The 12,897-nt window shown below is 34.3% G+C and overlaps 1 protein-coding gene and 1 long non-coding RNA gene across 10 annotated transcripts in view; one reads left to right on the top strand and one right to left on the bottom strand.

Annotated features, from left to right (window-relative positions):
* The window catches only part of Lpr (lipophorin receptor), a 222,616-nt gene that overhangs the window by 94,559 nt on the left and 115,160 nt on the right, over positions 1-12,897 (top strand).
* Positions 5,238-6,582, bottom strand: LOC105842462 (uncharacterized). Its single transcript, XR_001140085.4, has 2 exons — positions 6,238-6,582; positions 5,238-5,379 (listed from the first exon to the last, which is right to left on the bottom strand). It is a non-coding gene; the product is annotated as an uncharacterized LOC105842462 (long non-coding RNA).

Below are 12,897 nucleotides of genomic sequence, written 5' to 3'. Positions count from 1 at the left end.
GGAATATGGCTGCTTCAGCTGTTGATAAGGCGTTTCGGACGCGGCGGAGCGTACACTCGCCGCCTGTCCCACCTGTGCAGCACAGTATGATAGGACCCAGGGCAGAAGGACAGTTTATGTCCAACTCCAGCCCCTGTAGAATTTCGGCTTCGACAATCAGGTTAGGGGCGACGGAAGAGTTTAAATGTGATGTACCGAACGCTGGTGAAGTTGCTTAGTTTCTGTAGTACCTGAGGATATTTGCAAAGTTCGCACCGAATGTTTTAATTCAGACGTCTTTACGAAAATAAAGATGGAATGCGCTTCTCTGGTGTACAGGGTGCATGTTTCAACAGTATTCTGTATATGACGTCCAGAAGCCTGGGCTTTTCATATGTTACTCATTGCAGCAAGGCACAACTGCGCCGGTCGCTTTGAGGCAATAAATATTCTTATTGTGTTTGAACAGTATAAGTTCAGTTTCCGTTTTCATCAAATTCTTATTTTCCATACCAAATTTAACGAAGTTGAAACCGCATTACACATTGAGTGAGATGACATTTGAATAAACTGAATATTATATTTAGTTAAAAGTATGTGCATCACATACAATAGACTAATTTACATATATTTAGCCAAGGATTTTTTTGAAATAATTTGGTGACATTTTTAAGTTCTACAAATTTAACTTTTAAGACTAGTAATGATATTTTAAAATGATGTTTGATTCTAAATTGAAGTTAATAGTAAATTTCATCGAAAGCTCCGCAAACTTTTAATGTATGTTACATTAAAAGTTTGCGGAGTTTACCTAATGTTTACCATACATCGTGTGAAGCTATGATCACTAATAACAAAAAGTAGCAAAACCGAATATTTCCTAGAATAATACTATTTTAACGAACTCTAATTCATACGAGAAGGAATCAATCTTGTTTTAATGAAATTCAGTTCAAATTTTGTGGAAAAAGATGTTATATTCTCATTAAATAATACTAAATAATACTAAAATCTCATTAAATAATACTAACTAGAGGTCCCGCAGTAGTCGAAATTCGACTATAATTAATTAGAATTGTAAGTTTGTACACTATTATGATTGTATTTTATACTTCTATAATCACAAATTTCGCCAAGACAAACAATATTTAATCTATTCTCAATTTGACCACAGACGTCAAGAACAAAAGTTTGACAATAAATAGTATGCATGCATATGTGCGTCAAATACATGGTATGTAGTGTGTGTAATGTTTTCTTTATTGATTTAATGTATCTTCTATGCATTATTTTAAAAAAATATTAGCATTGTGCACTTCTTCTCTATTTTCTCTCTAACTGTGGAAAATTTCATACTCCTCCGTCCGCGCAATTTTCGTAAAAAGGGATACAAAGTTTTTGCTTCACGTATTAATATAATACTAATAATACCTAATAATAACTTGTAATCAAAATATTCAAAAATAGAATAAAAGACGTTGCCGATGACGTCATTAATCTTTATAAATGAAAATGATATGTGTTGCAGGAAATCAATTTTCCGGTTCGCAGCGTCGAGTGTTCGGCCATATTTGCGATTTGACATTTCGATATTCCTCTATGGAAATAATAAATCTTATTACGTGGCCATTCGATATTATGATTTGGAGTGGAACTCCAACGAGAATGTGCTGGTTAATCATTTTTAGTTTAATGACTAGAGCTAGGTGTCATTTCAATTTTTTTAATTTAAGTATCTTGCTGAAATTTGCTTCCGAAATATAATATCGACTGGTCATATTTCGCGTAATACGCGGCATTTATCTTTGTAATCAAAGGTCCCTTTTATTTGGTATTAGCATCAACAATAAGATGTTTTTAATTGAACTTCAATTAAATTTACCCCATTAAAATAGCTGAAGAAGTTTTTTTCTATGAGTTTTTTTCCAGATTCTAACCTTTAAATGGTTCTCCTTTAAAGTTGCAAAAATGTCGATCAAACCAAATAGCCTTTTATCGTTGATATATAGACGTTCATTTCATAAATGCGGCAATTTTTTGGAAACAGTTTGTATCTTAATCTGGATGCTATTATTTTATTTAATGAACCCCTTCTTATTCAATTTTTCATCTATAGTTTCCGTGATATAATATCTACTCTATAACTACGACTGTATTTTTTAAAATGCATTTCCAAAAATAAATAAGGCATTGATTTGGCAATGAGCTTTTCATTGTTAAAGTTCATGAACAACAGTGACTACTTACTATCAAATAGGCCATATGCATGTTTGCCAACAAAGGGAATAAAACAGATGCTTTGTACGACTTACCATAAATGATGTATATTTAAGTATATTTAAATGTTATATATATGTATATATGTTCGGATCTACTTCGGAATAAATACCCTCACCACTGCAACATACCCGTTTACGTCATAAAAGGTAAGTATCTCATAAAAATGAAAGTTCAAAATATTATTTATAAGTTGAATGCACGTCCTCGAAGGTCTTGAGAAGGGTACGATGACAACATACGACGAAGGTTAGCTTTTATTCCCGATTATAAAGGATTTGATCCCCTTACTTTTTTTATTCAAAGTCTAATAGATCTTACCTGCCGATACGTAAATATTTACATCAATATTTCAAGATGCAGGCTATAATAGAATGTAATCCTCTCAATACCCACGACCCTTTTATATTTGCTTAAATTCACTATAGCTTATCATTATTTATAAAGTTTTGTCATTATCGTCTATGTGATATAAATACCATATGATTTAAAAATATAAGAAATTTCTTAAGTCTCGAAGATAGTGAAAATGACATCGCAAAATTCCTGAGATAATTATTTCACGATCCGCATATCTCTGGTATGAACTCATCTACACAATGCTTCTGCAGACTTAAGAAATGCTATTTTTCAAACCAGATTTGAAAATAACCCTTAATAACGACTTAGCTATGTTTGTGGTATTACTAAATTTCAATAAACAAACTGTACCAGGTGGTAAATATGCTCATCTAGGTTTTGTGACAGTAAAAACTCCCACAAATCCTCAATACTAATCGTTAAGTTTAAAACCACAATTTTTCACAAAGCAAGAAAGTTCAAGAGTCGTGGAACAGAGCAAGATGTCGGATCTGAGTGGAGTTCGGAATGACTTGGAAATTGTACTTGAAGTTTATTTCTTGTACAGTTGTAACGTCTTGAACTACTCGCTCGATTCGCGTTAGTACTTCTATAGCTTTGTTTGTAAAAAATATAAGATAGGTACTATGGAAAAAGTCATACAGTTCTGTTGGGCTCATTGTGAAATTGATTCTATGTGTTGATCTATTCTATTCTATGACTGTGGGCTGTTGATGATGATGATGATGATCATGAATAAATTAATTTATTCTAATACCTATCTACTAATAATAGCCAATATAGATACCAAATGAATGGCCCATTTTTTTTTTTCATTGCTTATTTGGGTGGATGAGCTCACAGCCCACCTGGTGTTAAGTGGTTACTGGAGCCCATAGACGTCTACAAAGTAAATGCGCCACCCACCTTGGGATATAAGTTCTAAGGTCTCAAGTACAGTTACAACGGCTGCCCCACCCTTCAAACCGAAACGCATTACTGCTTCTCGACAAAAATAGGTAGGGTGATGGTACCTACCCGCGCGGACTCACAAGAGTTCCTACCAACAGTAAAAAACAACAAAAACAAGTCGAAGTCTTAATTAAGCCTGTTGAAATATTTCTGTGGAAAGCAAACGTAATATTTACCTAGAACGCTCAAATGATACCGCACAAGAGTAACAAATAACACAGTAACGTACATTTAACGTACACGTCTATTATTAATTACAATAACGTTGGGATTCGTTTTCGGAACGCACGCAACCTTCGTGGGAAACCACTCATTAATATCAACTTGTACTGGGCAGAGTTTATACTTCATTTCGCTTTTACCACAAAAATTGCTTGTTGTTGCATTGTTTTGTTGCCCAAAGCCTTTTTTTGGGAATTTTTGACATCGTTTTCCCTTTTACTTAATCATGGCCTTTTAGGGGTGGGAGGGGTCTGACGGTAGGTAATCAGACAATCAGATAAAGCAGACACATATAATGCTACGGAAATATTATAGTATCTACTTATATACCTACAGCATATAAATATAAAGCATTTTAAATCATGTCTAAACAAAAAGTTAGGATTTATTCATGGCGAAATTGCGTAGATGAGGTTTTTAAAATTTCGTCTACCGTTAGAACGTTTTTGTTCATATTCAAAATCAACGATCGATTCTTAATTTTGTTTAAGCATTTTCTACGTGATTAATTAGTCATTTAGCTCTATAGACCATAAATTATGGACGTATACTATATCAAATTCAAAATTATGCATTTTAATGAGAAGATTTACATTTTTTTACATACTAGCGTAATCAAATTTTCACACATTTTTAGGTACCTATATTATGAGCCTCGTCAAAAGCTACGCATGAACTGTGCGTATGTAATCTAAAAAGCAGGTATTTGGTAACAACACAAAGCTACATCAAAACGAAGGTAAAATTTATGTGTATGATAATAATACCTAATAATGAAATACGGTCTTAATGCAGACTACCTGCAAAAGTAGTGTAAGTATTTTACTAGCCTAGTTATGTTGCTTATGACTAGTTTATCATAATTTAAGTACGAAAGCCTAAGAGTAAAATATCTTTAACATTAATGTCGTATGAAAAATATTCAACTTGTTCATTCATTATCGTTGGCTATAATATTTCTAAATTGTGATGCTGTTTATCACATTCAATTATTTTTGAGTTCATTTCTCTTTCTCTTGTTTATAGGTAAGTTTTGTAGGCTTCTGAGCGTTTTAGGTCGACTAACAAATAACTTTGTTGTGAGGATAAACGGACGGGGAACTTGGGAGCCCCGGGGGCCACTTAAAACTTATGTGGCTTCGTTAACCATAGTCCTATATTTACGTCGAGAATAATATAACGGGCTCTTGTTCTAGTGTACCACTCCTAACTTTGATGTAAATCCGCGAACTTGATGCATGTTTGGTAAAGGCTATAGATATACCTCAGTTCGATGTTATTGTTTAGATGGGTAAACGAGCTCACGGCCCACCTAATGTAAAGTGGTCAACGCGAATGCCGCCATCCTCCTTGAAGTTGGATCACGGTTGTCATCATCTTAAAAGCTGACAAAAAAAATGTATAAACGGGTAAAAAAGGCAAGCAATAAATAAATAAAAGCCAAAAACTGACCACGGGCTTAAGTTTTATATTATATAAGTACTTTATTCGCTAATAAACTCATACATCATACGTTTATTAATCGCTCGAAGTTTGCTAATAATTTTTATTTTTATTAAAGTTTGCTTCGGAGCTCAAACAAAATTAGCTCTGAAAAGAAATTTCTAAATTACTTTTACCGTACGATAATTTTGTTTGAGAAAACCCTGAGCGAGTTTTGTTTGTCCTTCTTCATCTAATCCCTTGACCCGAGAAGCTTAAAGTCGTCTCAGTCCCTCGCCGAATTAATATTTAATAGAAGAAACTTAATTTCTTATCTTAACTTTATTTCTAAACGTAAAATGATAATTTAACAAACAAAAGAATACTGTCATTTTATTATGTCATTTTATTATGTAGCTTTTAATTTCACTCAATGATTATGAACTTAAAATATTTGAAATCTATTTTTGTATATGCATGAAGTATACCAATTTATTCCGAACAAGCGACCCGCCCTCGCTTCGCTTCGGAAACATTAAAACACACATGAAACCAAAAAAAAAATAAAAAAAAAATAAAAAAAGTAGCCTATGTTCACCAGGGACAATGTCGGCTTCTAATGGAAAAAGAATTTTTCAAATCGGTCCAGTAGTTTCGGAGCCTATTCGAAACAAACAAACAAACAAATCTTTCCTCTTTATAATATTAGTATAGACTAGCGGCCCGCTCCGGCTTCGTTTGAGTAGTAGCGCACGCGATGTAATTTTAGGTGATTTTTTTATACATTGGGCTACATTATAGGAATTTCAGCAGAGATCCCTAATTTTTTTGAAAATATAATAAATATAGCCTATGTCACCCGGAGAAAGTGTAGCATGCAAACAGCGAAAGAATTTTTTAAATCGGTTCAGTAGTTTCGGAGCCAATTCAATACAAACAAACAATCAAATTTTTCCTCTTTATAATATTATATAAGTATAGATAATACATGTAGTATGTATTCTAACAACTCGTAGCTGTACTTACATACATATAGCTCGGAAATTTATTTAGCTTGTATGTTTCGTTCAAACAAACTTTGCACCTGCACTGTACGGGTCCGCGTAGGAAACGAGTTCTGAATATTTTAGGAATTCGTTTGTACCAACAATCTGGGCGCAGTTCTCAGGGCGAACTAACATTGTTTCAAGGATCCGCTCAGAGAGTCCGTTTGTTTACTGATCAATTTTGTTAGCTGCTTGAACTACCTAGTTAGTACATTACCCGAGTACATTATTGTATTGTAGAATTACACGAATTAAATTTTGTATTTAATTTCTGTCTGCAGTATTTTATTTTTAGTAAAAAGTCAAATATCGTAGACAGTTGTATGATCGCACGGCCAACCTGATTTTGATTGGCCACTGGAGCTCATAAACATCGAAAAGTGAACGCAACAATCCATCTTTAGATATAAGGTCTAAATTTCATTTTTTTTTATAACGCGTGTTCCCCTTCATATCGGAACGTGTTAAGACATTACGGCATCAGTGGTCAGTGCCAGGTACAACTGTGGGGGCTCACAATGCTCTGTACAATCAGTTATTATTTAAACATATAATTTTGAGATGAAAATGTTCCTGTCTCCAGGATGAACCTTAGCATAGTGGTATTACGCCATGATAACAACTAGTATCTTATCTGTTAGTCCACGGACTTTTCTAATTTTAGTGTTTAAATTCCAAATAAATCCATTTTAAAATTCCAATGCAACTTTCACGAAATAATTTCATTTAAAATTCAAGCAATGTTTTTATTATGCATAGATTTTTATCTGAACTTAAAGCTAGCCAGACCAGACATGATCGATGTACTGAACACAAAAAACTTTGAATTCACCTAACAAAAATACACATTTATTTTCGAAATATTTTTACTCAAATGTTTTTTACGCTTAGTTAATTTAATTGGACCTGCCCTAAAACAGAATTCATTTTAAAAATATACTGTATTTGTCTACTAAAATGTAAAGAATATCATGCATTTACAATAAATGTCCAAGTGAAACAATTTGGTTTCTTTCGGTCAAAAGCCAACAAAGATGCCCAATTTCCAACACTGAATGCTAAATTTACTTTACACACAATTCCGAGTATAACTATGGAGCCACTTTATTATTGATCTAGCTAGTTGTAGGTAAATTAATTTGTGGCTTCGTACAATCAAAATTATAGAAACGGGGAAGCCTGACGGGAACATTGTTTGCACGTTGCAACGTTGCAACATAACTATGCGAACTTCCAGGCGTTTCGAATGCTTCATACAGAAATTAGTTTGAATATGTTTTACTCAAACAGTACGTTATTTAAATATTTAATGTGATTTTACCTGACATTATATTAGCTTTAGTTTTCGTAATAAATAATAGGTTGGGGAAAAAGTCTTTTCGCATTATAATATGTATGAACTTGTAATAAAATCTCTTTGGCTATACTATTTGTATCTGGCTGGTTTTGGTATCATTAAAAGTTTAATTTTAAAGAAGATAATTCCAAATTCAAATTAGGAAAATGTGTGATTTTTATTTATTTTTCGTACTGTCAAAATTGTAAATCATGATTGTTTGGTACCATCATTCCGTCGAATAACGGATATTTCGCCCGACAGCACTTAAGTATCTCCTCCTACCATTGCTGATGACCATAAGCGGCCACTCACCACCAGACTTATAATATATAAAAATAGTTTTAACCTTTGCCATACAGTGATCATACACGCAAAAAAAAAACATATAAATACATAGCAATCAGGTCAATAGATACTCGTGCACAAGCTAATTAATATGTTGTTTGGCTTACTATTGATTTCCCGAGAGGTGTGCTCAGTTGGAAATTAAAGAATACGCAAACAAATTCATACACTAGGAAGGGTAGCGGTGGACATAAAAGTTTTATGCTCTGTTATATCCGGCCTTTTTCCCACGTTGTTTTAATCCTGGTCTAAATAATTAGAGATCTTGACGCCAAAAGCGGGTGCTTGCTATCTTTTATCACCCTTTTTTTCTGGACTTTTGGACTGTATTTTTTTTGGGCCACGTTGGAATCTCTGACTAAACAGAGGGCTAGAACCAAAGTCACTCATTAAACAACTTCCCGCATTCGCGCCTGATTATGCCATCTTCCGACTGTCCGGGCAGAACTCTGTAAACACTACGACTAGACATAATTATACAATGGCTCCTGACTTTGGCAATGTATTTGACAAAAACGATTCCACGTCCTTCATCGCGGTTGGCGGTCCATCAGACTTGCATCCCACCGGACCCAACTCAAGTAACTATACTGAGACCTTAGAACTTATATCTCAAGGTGGGTGGCGCATTTGCGTTGTAAATGTCTATTGGCTCCAATAACCACTTAACACCAGGTGGACTGTGAGCTCGTCCACCCATCTAAGCAATAAAAAAAATACCAAGAAACCAGCCTGTCGGATCGGACAGCAGTGCACCGCTATCCGATCGCTTATTAATATTAACTCAACGATGCGCTACAGTGCTGTTGGCACCCGTGGTAGTGTAGTGAGAAACACTTACAATAATGCAACTAAGTGTATCTATTGAACTATATAGTAAATGTATTAAAAAACATTCGTGTATACTATAATACCACTTGCCAAAAACGTTCCCCGCAACGTCAACAACAAACTGTATACACGTTTTCATCACGATCGATTATAATCGACGTGCAAACAAGTTAAACAAACATAACATATAAATACAGGTATTGTCCAAACATATAACCTACTAGCTTTTGCCCGCGACTTCGTCCGCGTGGAATAGTTAGTTACTTTGGCATAACGCTAAATTTTACTCGCGACTACATTTACAGCACTCAGGATTGGAACTTCATTACTGAACCGGTAGTTGGTGTTGAAGAAGCTAGACTGAGATTTTTTGACAAACAAATTTTTTAATTTTCGTAAAAAAAAAAATTTTTTTCTTAATAAAAAGTATCCTATGTTTCTTCTAATACCTCCAAGAATATGTGTACAAAGTTTCATGATGATCGGTTGAGTAGTTTTCGCGTGAAAGCGTAACAAACAAACTTACATTCACATTTATATATTAGTAGGGATTTATGTAAATTGGAATTTAAGGCTTCATTTTGTATCACCAACTAATAAAATATACAATCCGTTCAATTGGCTATCGCCTGATTCTTACTATAAGCGCTCGACAGCATTTATTTTGGATTTGCAATACAAATGTTTGAATGAAGAATTTACTGGTGGTAGGACCTCTTGTGAGTCCGCGCGGGTAGGTATCACCGCCCTGCCTATTTCTGCCGTGAAGCAGTAATACGTTTCGGTTTGAAGGGTGGGGCAGCCGTTGTAACTATACTGAGATCTTAAAACTTATATCTTAAGATGGGTGGCGCATTCACGTTGTAGATATCTATGGGCTCCAGAAACCACTTAACACCAGGTGGGCTGTGAGCTCGTCCACCCATCTAAGCAATAAAAAAATAATAATAATAAAAAGTTTTTTTATTCGCCTCCAGTATTGTTTATAGCAAGCAAAATTACTTTCGTTAAGTTGTCATCTTCTCCAACGAACTCGTATAACTGCAGGCCATTTCTTACAAATTAATTTCAGCCAGTTGTTGGATGCAAAATTTCCCTTTCCACTTACAAATTTAATAATGAGTCGTCGGGAGGATGCTACGTAATTATTAATTATTGTGAGTTACCCATCCGTTAAAGCTCTTCGGTCTTTCCTGATGCTTGCTTGATTTTGAACCCTAACTCGTTTTGGATTAAACTTATTTCGCTTTGACATGGCAGCAATGAGGTTTGCATAAAATAATTCAAATTTCAATGAAACTACACGGTCCGTATTTCGTGTCAACAAGCTATTCACTTACCCTTATAACGGCCCTCGGTCAACAATGATATTTGATAGCTCCGATAAATTAGGTTCTTTGAGCAAAATTTCGGTTTCTTACACAATAAAATGTTATTCAGGAATCAACTAAGATTAGTAAGTCTTACGTATAGTATAGTATATACCTTCTACTCATGGATTCGTTGTAATTGGTTGTAAATTTAAATTCTGCTTACGTTTGCACATCAAAATTATTACGAGTAGTTACTGGTGGTAGGACCTCTTGGGAGTCCGCACGGGTAGGTGCCACCACCCCGCCTATTTCCGCCGTGAAGCAGTAATGCGTTTCGGTTCGAAGGGTGGGGTAGCCGTTGTAACTATACTGAGACCTTAGAACTTATATCTCGAGGTGGGTGGCGCATTTACGTTGTAGATGTCTATGGGCTCCAGTAACCACTTAACACCAGGTGAGCTGTGAGCTCGTCCACCCATCTAAGCAATAAAAAAAAAGAGTAATAACAGAACACTAAAGGCTATATAGGATTACCTACAGAATGTAAAATCACAAAATCAACTTCAAGGATATTTATTATAGGTCATTAGAATTTTCTCCCTCTTTTCGCTTTTTTAATAATAATTCCTATGAAGTTTCTGTAAATTAGAGTATGTTCTGGCTATTGTACTTTTTCGTAATGAACTAATTCTGATATTTACGGTCTGACCGCATACGATCCTATTCAAATTTAACGCAAATGAAACGATCCAAGAATATTGGAATATTTAATCTGTTGTAAATTTATTCGTTAAAGGCTTTGTACCGAAACTATCCACTGCCATAACAAGGCCGTTTCTATACTAGCTAGTTGAAATTTGTTGTTGGAGCTCAAACTGTTGGGAAAGTCCGACCAGTCTCGGTTTTCTCGTTATAATAATAATATCGCAAAACAGAAGCATTACGCTATTGTGAATACTCATCAAACATGTTAAAGGTGAGCGTTTATAAAGTGTATTATTTAACAATGTTTCAGTTAAAAATCAAACCCGCAAAATAATAATTTGCGTAATTACTGGTGGTAGGACCTCTTGTGAGTCCGCACGGGTAGGTACCACCGCCCCGCCTATTTCTGCCGTAAAGCAGCAATGCGTTTCGGTTTGAAGGGTGGGGCAGCCGTTGTAACTATACTGAGATCTTAGAACTTATATCTCAAGGTCGGTGGCGCATTTTCGTTGTAGATGTCTATGGGCTCCAGTAACCACTTAATGTCAGGTGGGCTGTGAGCTCGTCCACCCATCTAAGCAATAAAAAAAAAGTTTCTTGAAACCATACTCTGTGGTTCCAAACCTTAAACGCTATTTATTGTATTATTGCCTCTGGTTTCCCTAAGTCGTAGAGAGAATTAAAACTTCTTTTGCGGTTTAATCTCGTAAAAAGTTTCGTGTGATTTACATTTTTCGTGGTTACGGACAACTGGTCAGATGTCGTCATGACCACGTCAACCAGATTAAACCGTAGTAAAAAAGTAGTTTTAATTACCATTTATTGTCTTTATTTCTTCACGCGTATTTCAAATTGTTACTGGGTATTTTGTAACATAAGTAGGTTCTGTAAATCATGAAATAAGATGTCTTTTCTCGTGTGCTGTTTTAATAATAATTATTATGTATTATTATGTATTAATATTATTAAGTATTATTAAAACAAGCAGCAGAGTGCTTTTGTTTCTAGTCGTTGGTACATCGACAGTCAAAAAGTGTTTAGTGCTTATCGTACAAAATGTAGATTTCTTAAAATTATATTAATCGTACTTCCCTATTTAAAAGATATTTTAGATTTTCGTTTCACGCATAAACAGTTCCCATACAAATTTTTAACCTAAACACTGGAATATTTATTATAAGTAAGAATAAATTTATCTATTGAAAATATTTTAAAATCTTAGAATGGTGTCCCTTAAGATAACTTCAACAAGAGATAAATTAGTAGCCAGTACAAGTCTTTTTCGTTATACTGAACAATATTCGCTTCGGTGAAGATAGCATACAAGTTAACTTCATTCTGTTAACGCGGGACTGTGGATCTCAAAGTAAGTTAAGATTTGATAAACCGAAGCTAGACGTAGATAGTCTATTATACTTGAAAGTTCTGATTTATGACGTCCTAACTTCCAACGATTCACATTAAGAAGGGATTAAATTACTTTGCATAATACAGACTATATGAGATATTAATACATATATAATAAGAATGAATTTACCTTAAATTGTATTTTTAATTGTAACTCAATTATTTCTGGCAATTATTAAAATAGTATACTGAAACGATTTGACGTCATGTTTGTATTTCTTAATAAAATTTGTAAATAGAATTTCGCGGTAAAATTTGTAAAATACTAGTGCTGTTATTACCTACTGATGTTACTAATTTTAACTCACAATTGTTTCGTTTTTTTGGATTGTGTTTGAAGCTGTGTATAAATAAAGACGTGCTATAGTTTTCCTAGATAACAACGTTAGTTATTGAAGCCTTATTAATAACCATTAATAATAATAAATTTATGCCTACTTACAAGGGTATCTTAATTCTATTGGCTGGCATAACTATTTAAATTTGGTATCCGTTTCTTACTATGTGTGTGTTATTGCCTATCGCATAATGTACCTACTTCTAAGACGTTCAATAGAGTAGCTAGAACTCGAGTAGAGGGAACTACAGGAAATTGACGTCACTGCGACGGCATTATTGAATTTCAACGTTATTATGCTCTACAGAAAGCTCTTTCATAGCGCCTCAGGGTTCAAATGCAAAGTTTGGAATATTGGAATAA

This window comes from Bombyx mori, chromosome 5 (assembly GCF_030269925.1).
Source record: "Bombyx mori chromosome 5, ASM3026992v2".
In the NCBI taxonomy this organism is placed as follows: domain Eukaryota; kingdom Metazoa; phylum Arthropoda; class Insecta; order Lepidoptera; family Bombycidae; genus Bombyx; species Bombyx mori.
This window is presented reverse-complemented; position numbering and strand designations above follow the sequence as displayed.